Genomic DNA, 14,190 nt, shown 5'->3' on the forward strand with positions numbered 1-14,190 from the left:
TCATCAGGCTCCTAATGATGCTAATGCGAGCTGCCAAGAGCTGTCACTCCAGAAGTCATGGCAGGCCCAAAGCAGAGAGTGGGGAATAATGACACATTCTCGACGCTGACAAAGGAAAACAAATGCATTATGTATATGGATATAAGAAAACGAACAGTGGCACCTTCAGAGGAAGATGCCTTTAAACTTTACTATCAAGCAGGCTTGTCTGTGACACTTTGAAGCAAATACGGACAAGATCTATGTCCGCAGCAGATCCAGCCTGTCTTTGCATAACCATTCGATAAAACCTGGAATGATCACTGCACACTTTCAGGAAGAACACTTCATCAAACTCAAATGTGAAGTGACAGATCCTGGGAGAATGGAACTTGGTTTCTCTTCAGAATAGGATTTTCTAACGCTTCACAACAGTTCCCTTGATCAATGCAATTCTATATGGAATTTGAAGGAACTGACAAAAGTGATTGTGCCTTTTATGTAGCGAATGCTCTCGTTTTCTCCTCTGTTAATGCCATGTGGAGTATGAGCACGAATTGTTCTTGGGGGATTTTATTTGCAGCATTAACTTTTAACACCTAGGAGGAAAAACAGTAATACTTAGAACAAATGTCTCTGTGTGTGTGCGTGTGTGTGTGCAACCTTTTTTTTCTGGTGTGTGTGTGTGTGTGAGTGTGTGTGTGTGTGTGAGAGAGAGAGAGAGAGAGAGAGAGACTTCTGATCAAGGTATTATGAGTAGAGTCAGAATCTTGCTTCAACTTCTGTTACACATGAGTGAAACTGGAGCAGAAAGGTTAATTGATTACTCAGAGCCATAAAGGAGCAACCCTAAACACTAGTGTTTTAACCTCAAGAGGCAAAGTCTTTGATCTGTTGCTCAGTTGGTTGAGCCAGTCTGAAACTAAAAATAATATGCTGTGTGTTGGCATTGGGACGAAAGGTCTGTACAGTGTTGTGATTCAGGCATCACACAATTTTATTTACATTGGACACTACTCTATGAGAAAGAGGGAGGTGGTCCCTGGCTAGCAAGGATTTGCGCTGCTAAGTGCATGTTATTTTCAGAAAACTGCCAGATTCTCATCATCGGAAATCAACTCCTCAGGTTCTATCCCCAGATAAAAGCTTCGGTTATGAAAGTGAACATTTTTGTGCATTGATCTGTTAGTATGACTAAACCTGACCAAGAGAAATCACTTCAGAGTACAAAGGGATTATTTATTTTTGACAGTCTTCAAATTCTTGAAACCAGTGGCTTGGTGAAAAAGACATCCATGCTTTTGGAATTCAACCAAGGCATCCCCTTCATTCCACAGAACCCAACACATGTCATTAGACAGTAAAAACTTCCATCACCCCAGTGGGAGCTAGATCTACGCAAGTGATTTTGAAATTAATGAAAATCCTCCAGGCTATCTAATCCCCTGGGAGAGTGTGAGAGGAGCAGTACATGGCAATTGGACATTTATCAGCCTTACCTTCCTATTTACTACTCAATTTCTGTGTGACCTTGGGAACACCAATTATAAGATTCATTTTAGTGATTTTTTTTTTATTGATTGCGAACAGTGAAGTGATACAGTAGTATTATAACATGATAACTAATAAAAATTAGGAAAAATTCTTAGATGTTAGTAGTATAACTGATATTATAGTGTAATAGATTCTTAACATTCCAACTGAACAAAAGGAAGTTACAGCTTATTATATCTATGCACCAAAGATATTATAACTATTCAAAGACTCAAAAACTGTTTTCATAAGCAATCATTTTTATGTTAGTTCCTATGGAAAATTCAGTTGTTATTATCAGATCAACAACTTTTAAAATATAAGCTGCACTTACAGCTGACTATATCCTCTTCCAAATGATGTTTTCCTTGAGTTCATTTACAAGTAGTATCAAGTTTTTAGACAGCATTAGTGCACAGTCGCATCACAATAATATATCTTGACACCTTATTTCAGTTAATATTAGCATAAGAAGGAATAGTCATGTAAAATCTTATAAAATTATTAAGGAGTGACAGGGAGACAACATGTTATCTGAAAACAGTAAAAATTGAAAGTTGGTAACTCAAATATTTACTTTTATTAATAATATCTTATATGTAATGCTATAATAACATATATTCATTATCGAATAAGAGGAAAATAAAAGAACTATCAAAAGAAAAAATGGTCACTTAGGTCTTAACTCTAATAATTTTCAAAGGATTTTTTTTTGTTTGTTTGGTTTTTTGGAGGGTTTTGTGGTTTGGTTTTTGTTGTTGTTGTTGTTGTATTTTTGGTGTGTTTCTACCCAGACTTTTTTTTATAGGCACGTGGTAAGTTTTTCATAGTTTTGATCATAAGAAATATAACTTTGTCTTGCTATTTTACACTCATTAGTGTCAAACTTTTCAGAACTAACAGATGACATCCCATATGTTATTTTGAGTATAAGGCATAAACTATATATAAACAATTTAGGATATGTCACAAAGGAATTATCCACATTAAAAATAAGAAACTAAATTTAGGTTCAAATACAAAACTCTAAGCTCTTGAAAAATTGTGCCATAAGAAATATCAACCTCTTCTTCCCCAAATTTCCTGAAAATACAAGAAACATAAATGTATTTTCTCTTCCCTTGAGTTGGAGGCATCACTGACAGTTGGTTTTTGCAATCCTAGCAGATATGCCAGTGTCCTCCTGGAAGACCAAAGAACTCTGAAAGTGAAAATTTGTCCTAGAACATCCAGACTGATAAATCCCATGGTTTGGGTTGGTTTAAGGGATGAAGTGCCTTGGCTATTATTTAGATATTCTCAATACTGTACCTTCTCTCTCTATGAAGCTTTAACATTAGAGATTCACCCAAAGTCATTACCTGCCTTACATTTTCTCTTAGATGTGTTTTGTCTGCTATATAAAGTATAGAAAGACCATAACCATTGGTAGGTCCAGAGATGTGCCTTTTTCGATAGAGTTCTAATGAAAGAAAATTCTATAGTGATTTTCTTTTTCTAGGAATGCTATCCATTATTCATAATTGGGATGAGGTAGTCACAAACATGACAAATATACTCTTCACTCTGGTTTCACACTACTACAGACTTCTCGCATTAATCAACAGTTCCTCCCTGCCCTCTATCATCACCATCACTCTTTCTTGCTCTCTCTTACTATTTACTTATTTATGAGAGAGAGAGAGAACAAGCAGTGTGGAAGGGAAGGGGGGAAGAGAGAGACAGAGACAGAGAGACAGAGAGCAGACTCCCCACTGAACAGGAAGACCAATGTGGGGCTTGATATCAGGAACCCCGGAATCATGACCTGAGCCAAAGGCAGATGCTTAGCCAACTGAGCCACCCAGGAACCCACTCCAGGCTAATATTTTTAGCTTTCCTTTCATTTCCTCCTACCACTACTAGTTCCATTGAGCTAGGTTTCAGCTATCTGGTCTCATAATTGTTCCTTACTCTTCCCATACAAAATTCTGATTTCCAACTCTGTCAGCTGGCATTGTGCAAGATTTGGCTAATAAAAGGCATTGAAGAAAAATCAGAAGGTAGAAATCAGGATATCTTTCCCTCTTCTCTTTTGGCAAATTCTACCTACAATCCATGGCTCAAACACCAGTGGACTAGGACTGCCATACTTTTGGCTTCTGTCTGGTAAGCCCTTGACAAGGCTCTTTGGTGTCCTTGCCATTGATTTGTTTTTTTGTTTGTTTTGTTTTTGTTTCTCCCCCTTGGGCCAAAGGCAATTCTAATAACCTGCTATTGCTAATTTATGGGTTGCCTCATTGTCCCCTAATCAGATGGTCAGCCTCTTCCATCACTTCTGTGACCAATTTCCTAAATTAAATCCCTTTAATCTAGAATATTCAGAGAGTCAGTGTGCTTCCTGGTTTGACACTGATTGTTATAATATTCTATCAGCAGTGGTCCTGGAAAAACACCCCTTATGATAGGATTCTAACACTGAGCTTAACTCCTATTTGAATATGAACACATTCATGATGCACTTGCAGATGGCAAATGGGATAATGGCCATTTGTGGCATGCAGTGACATCATTTTTACTTAAATCATCATCTACTGATGCTGAGATGGAAAGCTGGCCTAATTCAAGGCTTTGGAAAATCAAATCAGCCTTCATTTGCTGATGTAAATGGTAATGGTATCTTATGGTAATACAGATAATGACAAGTGCAGAGGGCTGCCATCCATCTCTAAAGGTGAAGAAGAGCAGACAATAAAATTATTGCACTGGTGTATATATGCTCTGTTCAAATCAGGCTTAGGAAATACAAGAGAACTACTACGATAAATGTGAAAGAATGTTTCATCTCCCAAAGCTACAGGGAAGAAATATGTGGCTGAGGATTCAAACAGAAATGTAAATGTACAGAAGCATAAATAAAGTACAAGTTGATCTCACAACATCATCAGCCCCTATGTTAATATAACAGGACCCTCAGATTTGGAATGGGGACACTGTGTGTATTTGGACAAAGCTGAGAAGCTTGCACCATCAACTTTTCTTCATCCTTCTTGTTAATAGAATGGGCAACAACTTCACTGTTAGAAAAGTAGCCTTCCCTTAAATAGATAATACTTCCTTACTTTACCTTACAGTTTGCTCAAGCCTACCTCATAATCTCTCACTGCCTCTAGACCAATAAGAGTAGTTATTTTCAAGATGCCCCAGGATGAGAAGCACAGGTTTTCATCAGAATGATATGACATACATTGCAAAGGAATCTCAAAATATTCTTAACTTTTATCTGTACATACGTGGAGAAAAACATGTTATATTCATAGAACCTCTCAAAAGGGACAGATTTCATTTTGGATGAAGCCAAATATCATATAATGTTACACTAAATTTCATTCTGAATTTAGAGAAGTTGGAATTTTATCTCTTTACTCAGTTGGCTATTGAAGGCTGGGTTCAATAGTTTACATTGATTAGGTCACAATGCTGGGTCTTCCCTGGCATAATGTAGAGGAACGCATTTAAGTGTTAGGTAGGTGGTAGCCCAGGAATGGGTCTGGTAAGTTCAGTTCACTCCCTCTCTCTCCCTAGTATATCCTGAAGGTGCTCAGAATTACAAAGGGATTGATAAATGCACTCGTGAAGATAATATCAGTACTTCTGGAAAGTTCCACAGTGACATCTCTAGGTTAAGGATAAAAGTGGAATTGAATTGTGGAATTGAGATCCTTGACTTCATTGATAGTAATGGGATACTAGCGAATGGGATACTGGGATTTGAATATTCCACACCATCTAAATTCATTGACCGTAACAAGCAGCAGCGCTGAAGTGGTAAACAGAGTGCTTTGACACACATAGGTTTGTGTTGGTAGCTAAGTGAACAGAAGTCCCTAGGAATAAACAGATGTGTAGTTTATTGATGTATTACTAGATCAATGTAACAGGAAAAGATCTAGGTTTGGTGAAAAGAAACTGGATTTGTGTCACTACAAGAGAAAGTTATCATCTTTCTCCCAGTTCCCAGCCAAAGTCAATTCACAGGTAGGGTGACTGATCATCCCAGGTCCTGGTTTTAGGACTGAAAATCACACATCCTGGGAAACCCTCCAGTTCTGGGCAAATGAGACCATTACTCACTCTGTCACAGATTTGACTATAAAACAGGCTGAGTTGCTTGAGTAAGGACCTTGCATGAGAATATACCTAAATCTTTCTCCAAAAGGACCAGAGACCACCTAATATGACAAATAGACACTGAAAAGAAAGAAATGCTCACAGTTTTAAAGATTTTATCCTGGCTCTGGGTTGATGTGATTCCTAAGACCCTGAAATGCCTCCTTGGCTCACGTGTCAGAATGTGGAATTATGAAACCCAGGGAATAAACACAGATCTGCTCCAAATCCATCTCCAGCTGGGACCAGTTGCAAGGTACAGAATCAGAAACTGACAGAATTTCCACCTGGACCAGCTCTATTACCTACGGTGGGAGGGCCAGTGAAGGAGGAAAGGCCAAGTGAAAATCCATGGAACTGAATCTATCAGTGCAATCACAAATAAGCAATATCACCTCCCTCAGAGAATCGGAGTAATTAATGCTGCCATCAAAGACTTGGAAACAGATAGGAATCCTCTCGAGCCCACCTTTGATTCACCTCTTTGGCTGTCATAAAAGTCAGATGCATCTTGACAATGCGTGGGGATTATCGTAAATACAATTAGATAGTCAAGCCAGTTGCAGCTGCTGTGACAGATATGGTATCTTTGTTACAACAAATTAACACATGCTCAGATTTGATAAACCCCTATTGACCCGCAAAATGCCTTTCTCCCCATACCAATCATCAAAGATGATCAGAGCAGCTTGCCTTCAGCTGGGAGAGGAACTATTCCAAATTCACTGTCTTCCCTCAGGGATATGTCAACTTTCCTGTTACTATTAAAATAAAGTCTCCAGAACTTCCATGTAATAGACATCCCACAGAACATAATTTGCTCACCTCACTGATCGTCCCTGATGGCCAGGATGGGGAAACCCCCAGATGTACTAGTTTGACATATGTTTGCCCAGAGGGAGAATAAAAACACACAATGCAGAGGCCTGCTATCTTAAGAAAGATTTTAGGGAGCAGATGGTCTTTGACTTGTCAATATATCACCCCTAAAATGAGACAAGGTGTCTCATCTTGCACTAATGCTGACCAAATATATAACACCTGTGAGACTTCCCGGATTTTTTTTTTTTTTTTTTGAGGCAACATGTACTATACATCTGTGTGTGTTCTTTGTATCCTTTAACCAATAACCCATAAGGTTCCTAGTTTTGAGTAGGACCTAGGGAAAGAAAGGACTGTGTTAGGCCTAGGCTATGTGAAAAGCCATCTGTAAATGAGGCCTCAAGACACAGCAGATTTGATGAAGCTCAAAAAGAAAGAGAAGTAAATGAGAACATTATGTCAAGCCTCTGAAAAGACAATAGGAGTTACAGAATTATGGGGTTTTTAAATCAATAGTTTCAAAAGAAATTTTTCTAATTTTCATAGTTATATTTTCCTTAACTCATGGATTATATAGAAGTATACTGCTTAACTTTCAAACATTTGGATATTTTCCAATTATATTTTTCTTATTGATTTTTAGCTTAGTTCTACCATTATCAGAGCACATTTTGGGTATGATTTTAATTTTTTGCAATTTCTTGATGAATGTTTATGGTCCAATATATTATCTAACTTTGTAATGAATGTGGATTTGAAGAATATGCACATTTTTGCAATCATCAGTTGCAGTTTTCTATATGAGTTAGGTACACATTTAGGGCAAGTTTGTAAATCTTGTTTTTAGGTCTTTCAAGTCTTCCTGCTGATTGGATTTTTTTTTATTATTGATCTATGTCTATATGTCTAGTAATAATTGTTTCATTGAATTTACTTAGCCCAACATTAAGACAGAACACCAGCTTTTCTTTGGTTACTGTTTGCATAATATATGTTTTTATACCCCTTTACTGACAACTCTGCTGTCCCTTTACATTTAAGGATTTATGCCAGCTTTTATTTATTATTTATTTATTTTTTTAATAGAGGGAAGGTGGGCAGACAAGGTAAGGAAGAGAAAAAATCTTAAGTAGGCTCCACACTCAGCGTGGAGCCCAACTCCAGGCTTAATCTCAATACTCTGAGATCATGACCTGAGCTGAAATCAAGGGTCAGACGTTCAACTGACTAAGCCACTCAGGCAGACCTGTGCTAGCTTTTAAAAATTCTAGAAATTCTAAAAAAAAAAAAAAAAAAAAAAATATATGTATAGTTGTGTTTTTCCCCTAAAAAACTGACATTGTTTTTTAAGTGGAGTAGTCTATTTATGTTTAATATAATTATTGATGGGTTTTAATACCTTATCTTACTCCTTGTTTTTTACTTGTCCAAGTGTTCAACATTTCTTCTTACATACATCTCTATTGCCTTCTTTGGAATAATTTTTTAAAAATTATCCCGTTTATTATTCTCTATTAGCTTGATGACAAACACTATTTATTATTTTAGTAGTTACCTTAGAATCACAACATAAATTCTTAACTTATTAAATCTCATAATAATTCATACTTTTATCATGAGCTAGACCATAAAAAAGTTTGAGAAGACTCCAAATCCACCTACTCTCCATTTCTTTTGATATTATTGTTATGTATTTTAATTCTATATACACTAAATAGTTTTAATCTTATAAGAAATTATGTTAAGCAACTATAGTCATTTAGATTTTGGCAGGTTTTTAACTGGTCTTTGGTTTTGTATTACTTAGTGCATCTCTGTGTTTCGATCTGGGACTTCTAATTGTGCAAGTATTCAAATGTTTCACCCTCCCTTGCAGGTCTCAGACTATTAGATTACATCTTTTCTCTTTCCTTCATGTATCAGATTTACTATATTTCCTAACCTTCTAATCAAGTAATACTTACTTCTCTTTTATCTAAATATTATTGAACTTATGTATTTTGACCTAATTACATGCTAACTTTCCTCAGTTGTAGCATTCCTATTTTTTATTATAGTTTCTGTTATTCTTAATTTTAGCTAATCTTTTTTAATCCTCTTATACATTTAAATTTAAAACTATGTCTATTAATTTCAACATCTAGAGTTCCTATGGGTATATTTCTATTTCTGTCTCACTCTCTCTACCTCTCCCCTTCTCTGATCATGTAGTTTTCTCTCCTGACATATTGGTAATTTTGTTTGGATGCTAGACATTGTGAATGAAATATTTTAGAGATAATTTTCAGTTATATATATTACTCTTTTTCTCCAGAGATTTTGTTTTTGATTCTGGCAGGCAGTTAAGGTGGGGGATAGATAACTTCAACCAAACAAACCCTCCTTTATTATAGCAGAGACCCTTGGGCTTTGTAAAGATTACAAAGATTTACTTTTTCCTGCTCTTTTCTTTAGAAAAAGCAATTGAAAATGTAGAGTATTTCCTCCGACCTTTAGTCCTTGGTGAAGCTACTGACCCTCTAGTCTCCTAAAACTGCTGAAAGCCCATCTCTCAGTTCTTTTGAGAATTACTAAATGCCTTGGGAGCAAATGTAGTGATGTTTTCAGATTCACTTCTCCTTTTATTGGTTCTCCAGTCCTCTTCAGTCTGTGTTGCTCTTTTGTCTCTAATGTCTTCAAACAAAATTTTAATATTTTGTCTAGTTTTATAGTTACTATTGGTAGAATGTTTAGAACTCTAAAAGTATTTTGCAATGACCCTGAGAGGCTCAGTCAATTGTCTGCCTTCCTCTCAGGTCATGATCTCAGGGTCCTGGGATTGAGCCCCTCATAGGGCCCCCTGCTCAACGGGGAACCTGCTTCTCTCTCTTCTTCTGTCCCTCTGTGCTGCTCATTCTCTCTTCACTCTCTCTGTGTCTCAAATAACTAAATTTTTAAAATAAAAAAATAGAGTATTTTGCCATGATTAGAAGTAGAAACTCATGATTATTGAGACTTTGAGTCTCTTCTTGTTACAAAAAGGATAAAAGTTTCTTCATCATAAAGGCACAAAATTGCTTCAGATTAAGTGGTAGCATAAGGGCTTGTATAATAAATCAAAGTTGATAGATGCATGGAAAATGTTGTGACTAGTAGAATAGAGGGATAGTGTGTACTTGGTCCTGTGTGTTCTTTCTCTCTCTCTTTTCTCCTCCTTTTCTCTGTCCTTCTTACAAAAGAAAAGATAAACCTTTCTGGCTGCTGTGTCACTATCTTTCACTCGTTTGGGCCAACAAGAGGCATTGAAAGCAAATGAAGAGCACAAGGAAAAGAGAATTCAACACTTCTCTTGTTCCTTCTTATATGGTATCTGCAGCAGGACCATCTCTTCTGCACTTTTTTGTGATGCTTCTGGGCTAGTGACACTACCCATCATCCTTTCAACGCAGGGTGATCCTGCTTCCTGTTCTTGCTTCTCTCTGAGTGACCTTCCTGTACACAATTTATTTCTTCACCTCTTCTGTGTATCTAATTCATTTAGTGGATTTAATTCCATTTGTCTCAACTAATAAAATAATAAGGGCAGAAAACAGAGAAATATGAAGGAATTCTGCAGTGCAAAATATGGTCAGCATCCAATTCCTTCAAATTCTGACATAATGACTTTTCTGTAATAGACTTACTGCAAGAAGGAAAACACAATTTTTGAAAAATGACTTTGTGTTTTCAACAACTTTCAAGAGGATGCTATGAAATCAAAGCAGCATGTCATGAAAAAGGACAATCTAGTTTTGAGAAGGATTCAATGGGGAGGAAAAATCAGATTTCGAAATTAAAATTTTGATGGATGCAGCAACTAGCAGATTAAACTTTGAAGGAATTTAAATTAATGATGTAGCTTATAAATGAAAGCTTCATTTAGGAAAATAACTCCCTCAAATGACTCTCAGATTGAATTAAAAAATAAACATTAAGTGACTTCATGTTTATGAGACATTTTTAAAAAATGACCCATCAAGCATAAATATAAAATGAGGGTCAAATTATATTAGACAAACACAATGAAAGAAAATAGTGATGGCAATATTAATATCAAAGCATAATCAAATAAATCTATTACACAGGAAAATGATTTCATATGGATAATATAAATACCAGGCAAATTTCATAACCTAAAAGAACAAGAGAGAGAGAGAGTGGGGAGAGAGAATGAGCTCTGCACTTGTCATATACCATTTGGTATACCACAAAATTTGGGGCACACATTTTATATTTTGAGAATTTATTACATTATGAACTTATCTTTTCAAGATTAAAGACACAGAAATCATGTACTGAGGTTCAGTGGATATTAGGTTCTAAACATATGACTGGTTCCGCCAGCAAAATACACTTGCATGAGACTCTGATTCAGAAGTGAGCTACATGAAGAAATGCATTGATTATGAGACATTCATTTTATTGATTCAAGTCATGAAAGAGATAGCACAGCTCAAAGGTGAGCATCTCCTTTGTCATGGCAATTCTGCATGTGGTTCATGAACTTGACCCTGAAAACTTAGCCTTTCTTCTAGGACCTTCAGTGATTTCATGGATTATGTAATACCCATGAATCCTATAATGTTCACCCTAAAATGTTGACAAAAATGGGATTTTTGGTCAAAAGTATTTAGACAACACTTGAAGAAATGGAAACATGGGAATTTGGTTGTCAAACTTATTTATCTTCATGTGCAGTAAAACCTGTTTAGTATTACAGAATGGAGCACTGATAATCCTGTACCTATTAATTATAGTGTTAAATGTAGTTATTGAATTATCACCTATGGTCAGTCACTAAATTGTAGGGTAAATTGTTAGGCAGCAATAGATAACTAACATGTAGGGGAATAATTTATTGATATATTCATGGATTTCATTGATGATGATATGATTCTAGAATGACAAAGGCCAAGTAGCAACACCTAATTCACAGATGCAAGTAATTATAAAGGTATTAGGCAACAAAGACTAAGGGTTAATCAAAATACATTGTCCCACAAGCATACTAAAGTGATTAATTGATCATAAGGAGACCAGAAGTGAAATAAATGGACAATGCACAAAAATCCTACAGTTCTATAACACAAAATAGAAAACTGATTCAGGGAAATCTGGGTGGATAAGGTAAAAAAAAATCCTGAATCTGAAATACGTTTCTATATTTGTGATTCCTTTCTACAAGGGTCTTTGTGATAGACACCTGTCAGTGTTAGAAACAAATAGATAGCTCTTCTTGCAGCTGTGACACAGGTGTACACAGTAGGCATCCCTAACTTCACACACCTTTTCCAGTGGTAGTAACAGTGCCACCTGAGGCATCCAGATATTAGTGACAGTGGCTACATGTTATCAAGACTGTCTCTGTGATGTTGCTTTGCCTCCAGTCATGACTGATTCTTAACAGTTCCTGCTTCTATTATCAGAGCCCAGTTCTCTAACATTCCAGAAAATTCTATGAATTACAATAATTTCAATGAACTTCAGTTAATGAATGCCTTTAAAAGAATCAGAGTTTGTCTCTTTCTTTCTCTCTCCTTTTCCCCTCTCTCTCTTTTACAATTAAGGCAATCTCCTCATCATGATAGCAGCTTGATATAAAACTGGAAAAATATTCTTAAAGACACTTACAGCACCAGTGTTAGAAACCAAAAATCTACTATGTGATATGTGATTAAATGATAGAACCAAATGCGTTGAGAGTTATATATTTTCAGTTTTTTTTTTTAATTTATGGTAGTCACAGAGAGAGAGAGAGAGAGAGAGAGAGAGGCAGAGACACAGGCAGAGGGAGAAGCAGGCTCCATGCACCAGGAGCCCAATGTGGGATTCGATCCAGAGTCTCCAGGATCGCGCCCTGGGCCAAAGGCAGGCGCCAAACCGCTGTGCCACCCAGGGATCCCATATTTTCAGTTTTTGAATAAAAAGATTGGTCACCAGAATCATATTAATTCTTGACATATTATATTTGAGGTCTAGAAAATTTTGTATTAAAATAACAGTGGGTAGAAGAACTGTGGTAGATTTTATAAAATAATATTAAGCCAACAATAATCATGAAGCAATGATTCTAGAAAAGAATTCAGACGCCAGAAATAAACTTCCTGTATAGTGGATTTCATGTAAGTAAATTATTCCATGAAAATTAAGCTATTGGGAAAAAATTGCTTTTCAGTTCACATCATTGACCTAAATAATATATGAATGAATGAATAAAGTTTAAGTGTAAAAGTAAAGACATTAAAGACTAAAAGAAATCATGGCTTAATACCTTTCTTTATTTCCGAATGGAACTTGAAATTCAGAAAATATTAAACATGGGATAATGGCAAAGCATGTCAGTGAAAATATTTTTTAAAGTAGGAAATAGACTTAGCTTACTAATTAGCTTTTCAAAACTGCTATACTTTATAAGCAATAAAACATTTTCATTAGGGATGCCAGCGTGGCTCAGTTGGTTAGGCATCTGACTCTTGATTTCAGCTCAGGTCATGATCTCAGAGTCATGGGATTAAGCCCTGAATCAGGCTCTGTGCTGAGCATAGAGTCTGCTTAAGATTCTCTCTCCCTCTCCCTCAGCCCTTCCTCTACTTCACATGCATACATGCAGACTTTCCCTAAAAAAAGAAAAATATTCATCAAATCATTAAGAAAAGATAATTGCAAAACTTAAATAGACAAAAATGAATTAAAAAAACTGAAAAAAAAAAGATTTTGCTTAAAAAAACCCCTAAGGATGTCATGCTGAAGGTAAGCTTATAAATGGAAGACAACTAGTGTAACATACCCTGCTTAGAAAAATATTTTTCCAATGTCTGAAGAATCCTAAAAATTTTAGGTTTCATTGACCTGGTGATTCATGGCTTAGATCAATTTTCGGTAAATTTTTAGTAAAAATTCTTATAAAACAATGACCATACAGGATTATATATAAAATAAACAATTTCTAACTGTACTAAATAAATTATAGTTTATTATGTCAAATGAAATGTTAAATAGTAATTTAATATTTTTCAAAAATGTATGAAAAGTAATAATATAATATGAAAATATGTATACATTTAATATGAATTACTTAATATGCCTAGAATTAAAATTAAAAGATCAACAGAATTATATCAAAAAGAAAGAACTGAAAGATTTTTGAAAGAAAATATTTGCAGCAATTTTGAGATGGTAGAGTTACTGAGAAATTTATTATCTTAGTAAGTTTCTAACATCTTCATGTTTCCTCCATTAAACCCATATTAATTGTAGGATATATTTTTATTAAATATGTGTGTATGTGTATATATATATATGCATATATTACATATGTATGTATACTTTGTTTTTTTTTTGTATACTTTGTTTTAATGTATTCTGTATACTTCTAACTCTAGATTACAGGAAAAAAGGAATAGAAAATAAAATATATTTTTTGTTTAAGTGTAAATATAGCCACAGGAACACATTCATTTTTGAAAATATGAAAATTCTGTTTAGCTCTAATCCCTATAATCTCAACTTAATTTGTTGACATTTGACTACACTTAGTTATGTTTTCTTAGGGACATAGTTTTCATTACATTAAAGACCATCAAAAGGGCCAGCTCTGTATTTTCAAGTACATGTAACACTATTCTTTTCAGGCAGACTCACGCATAGACTTTTTTTTTTTTTAAGGCTTACTAAAAGACAGACCTAAGG

The sequence above is a fragment of the Canis lupus genome, chromosome 1 (assembly GCF_048164855.1).
Source record: "Canis lupus baileyi chromosome 1, mCanLup2.hap1, whole genome shotgun sequence".
In the NCBI taxonomy this organism is placed as follows: domain Eukaryota; kingdom Metazoa; phylum Chordata; class Mammalia; order Carnivora; family Canidae; genus Canis; species Canis lupus.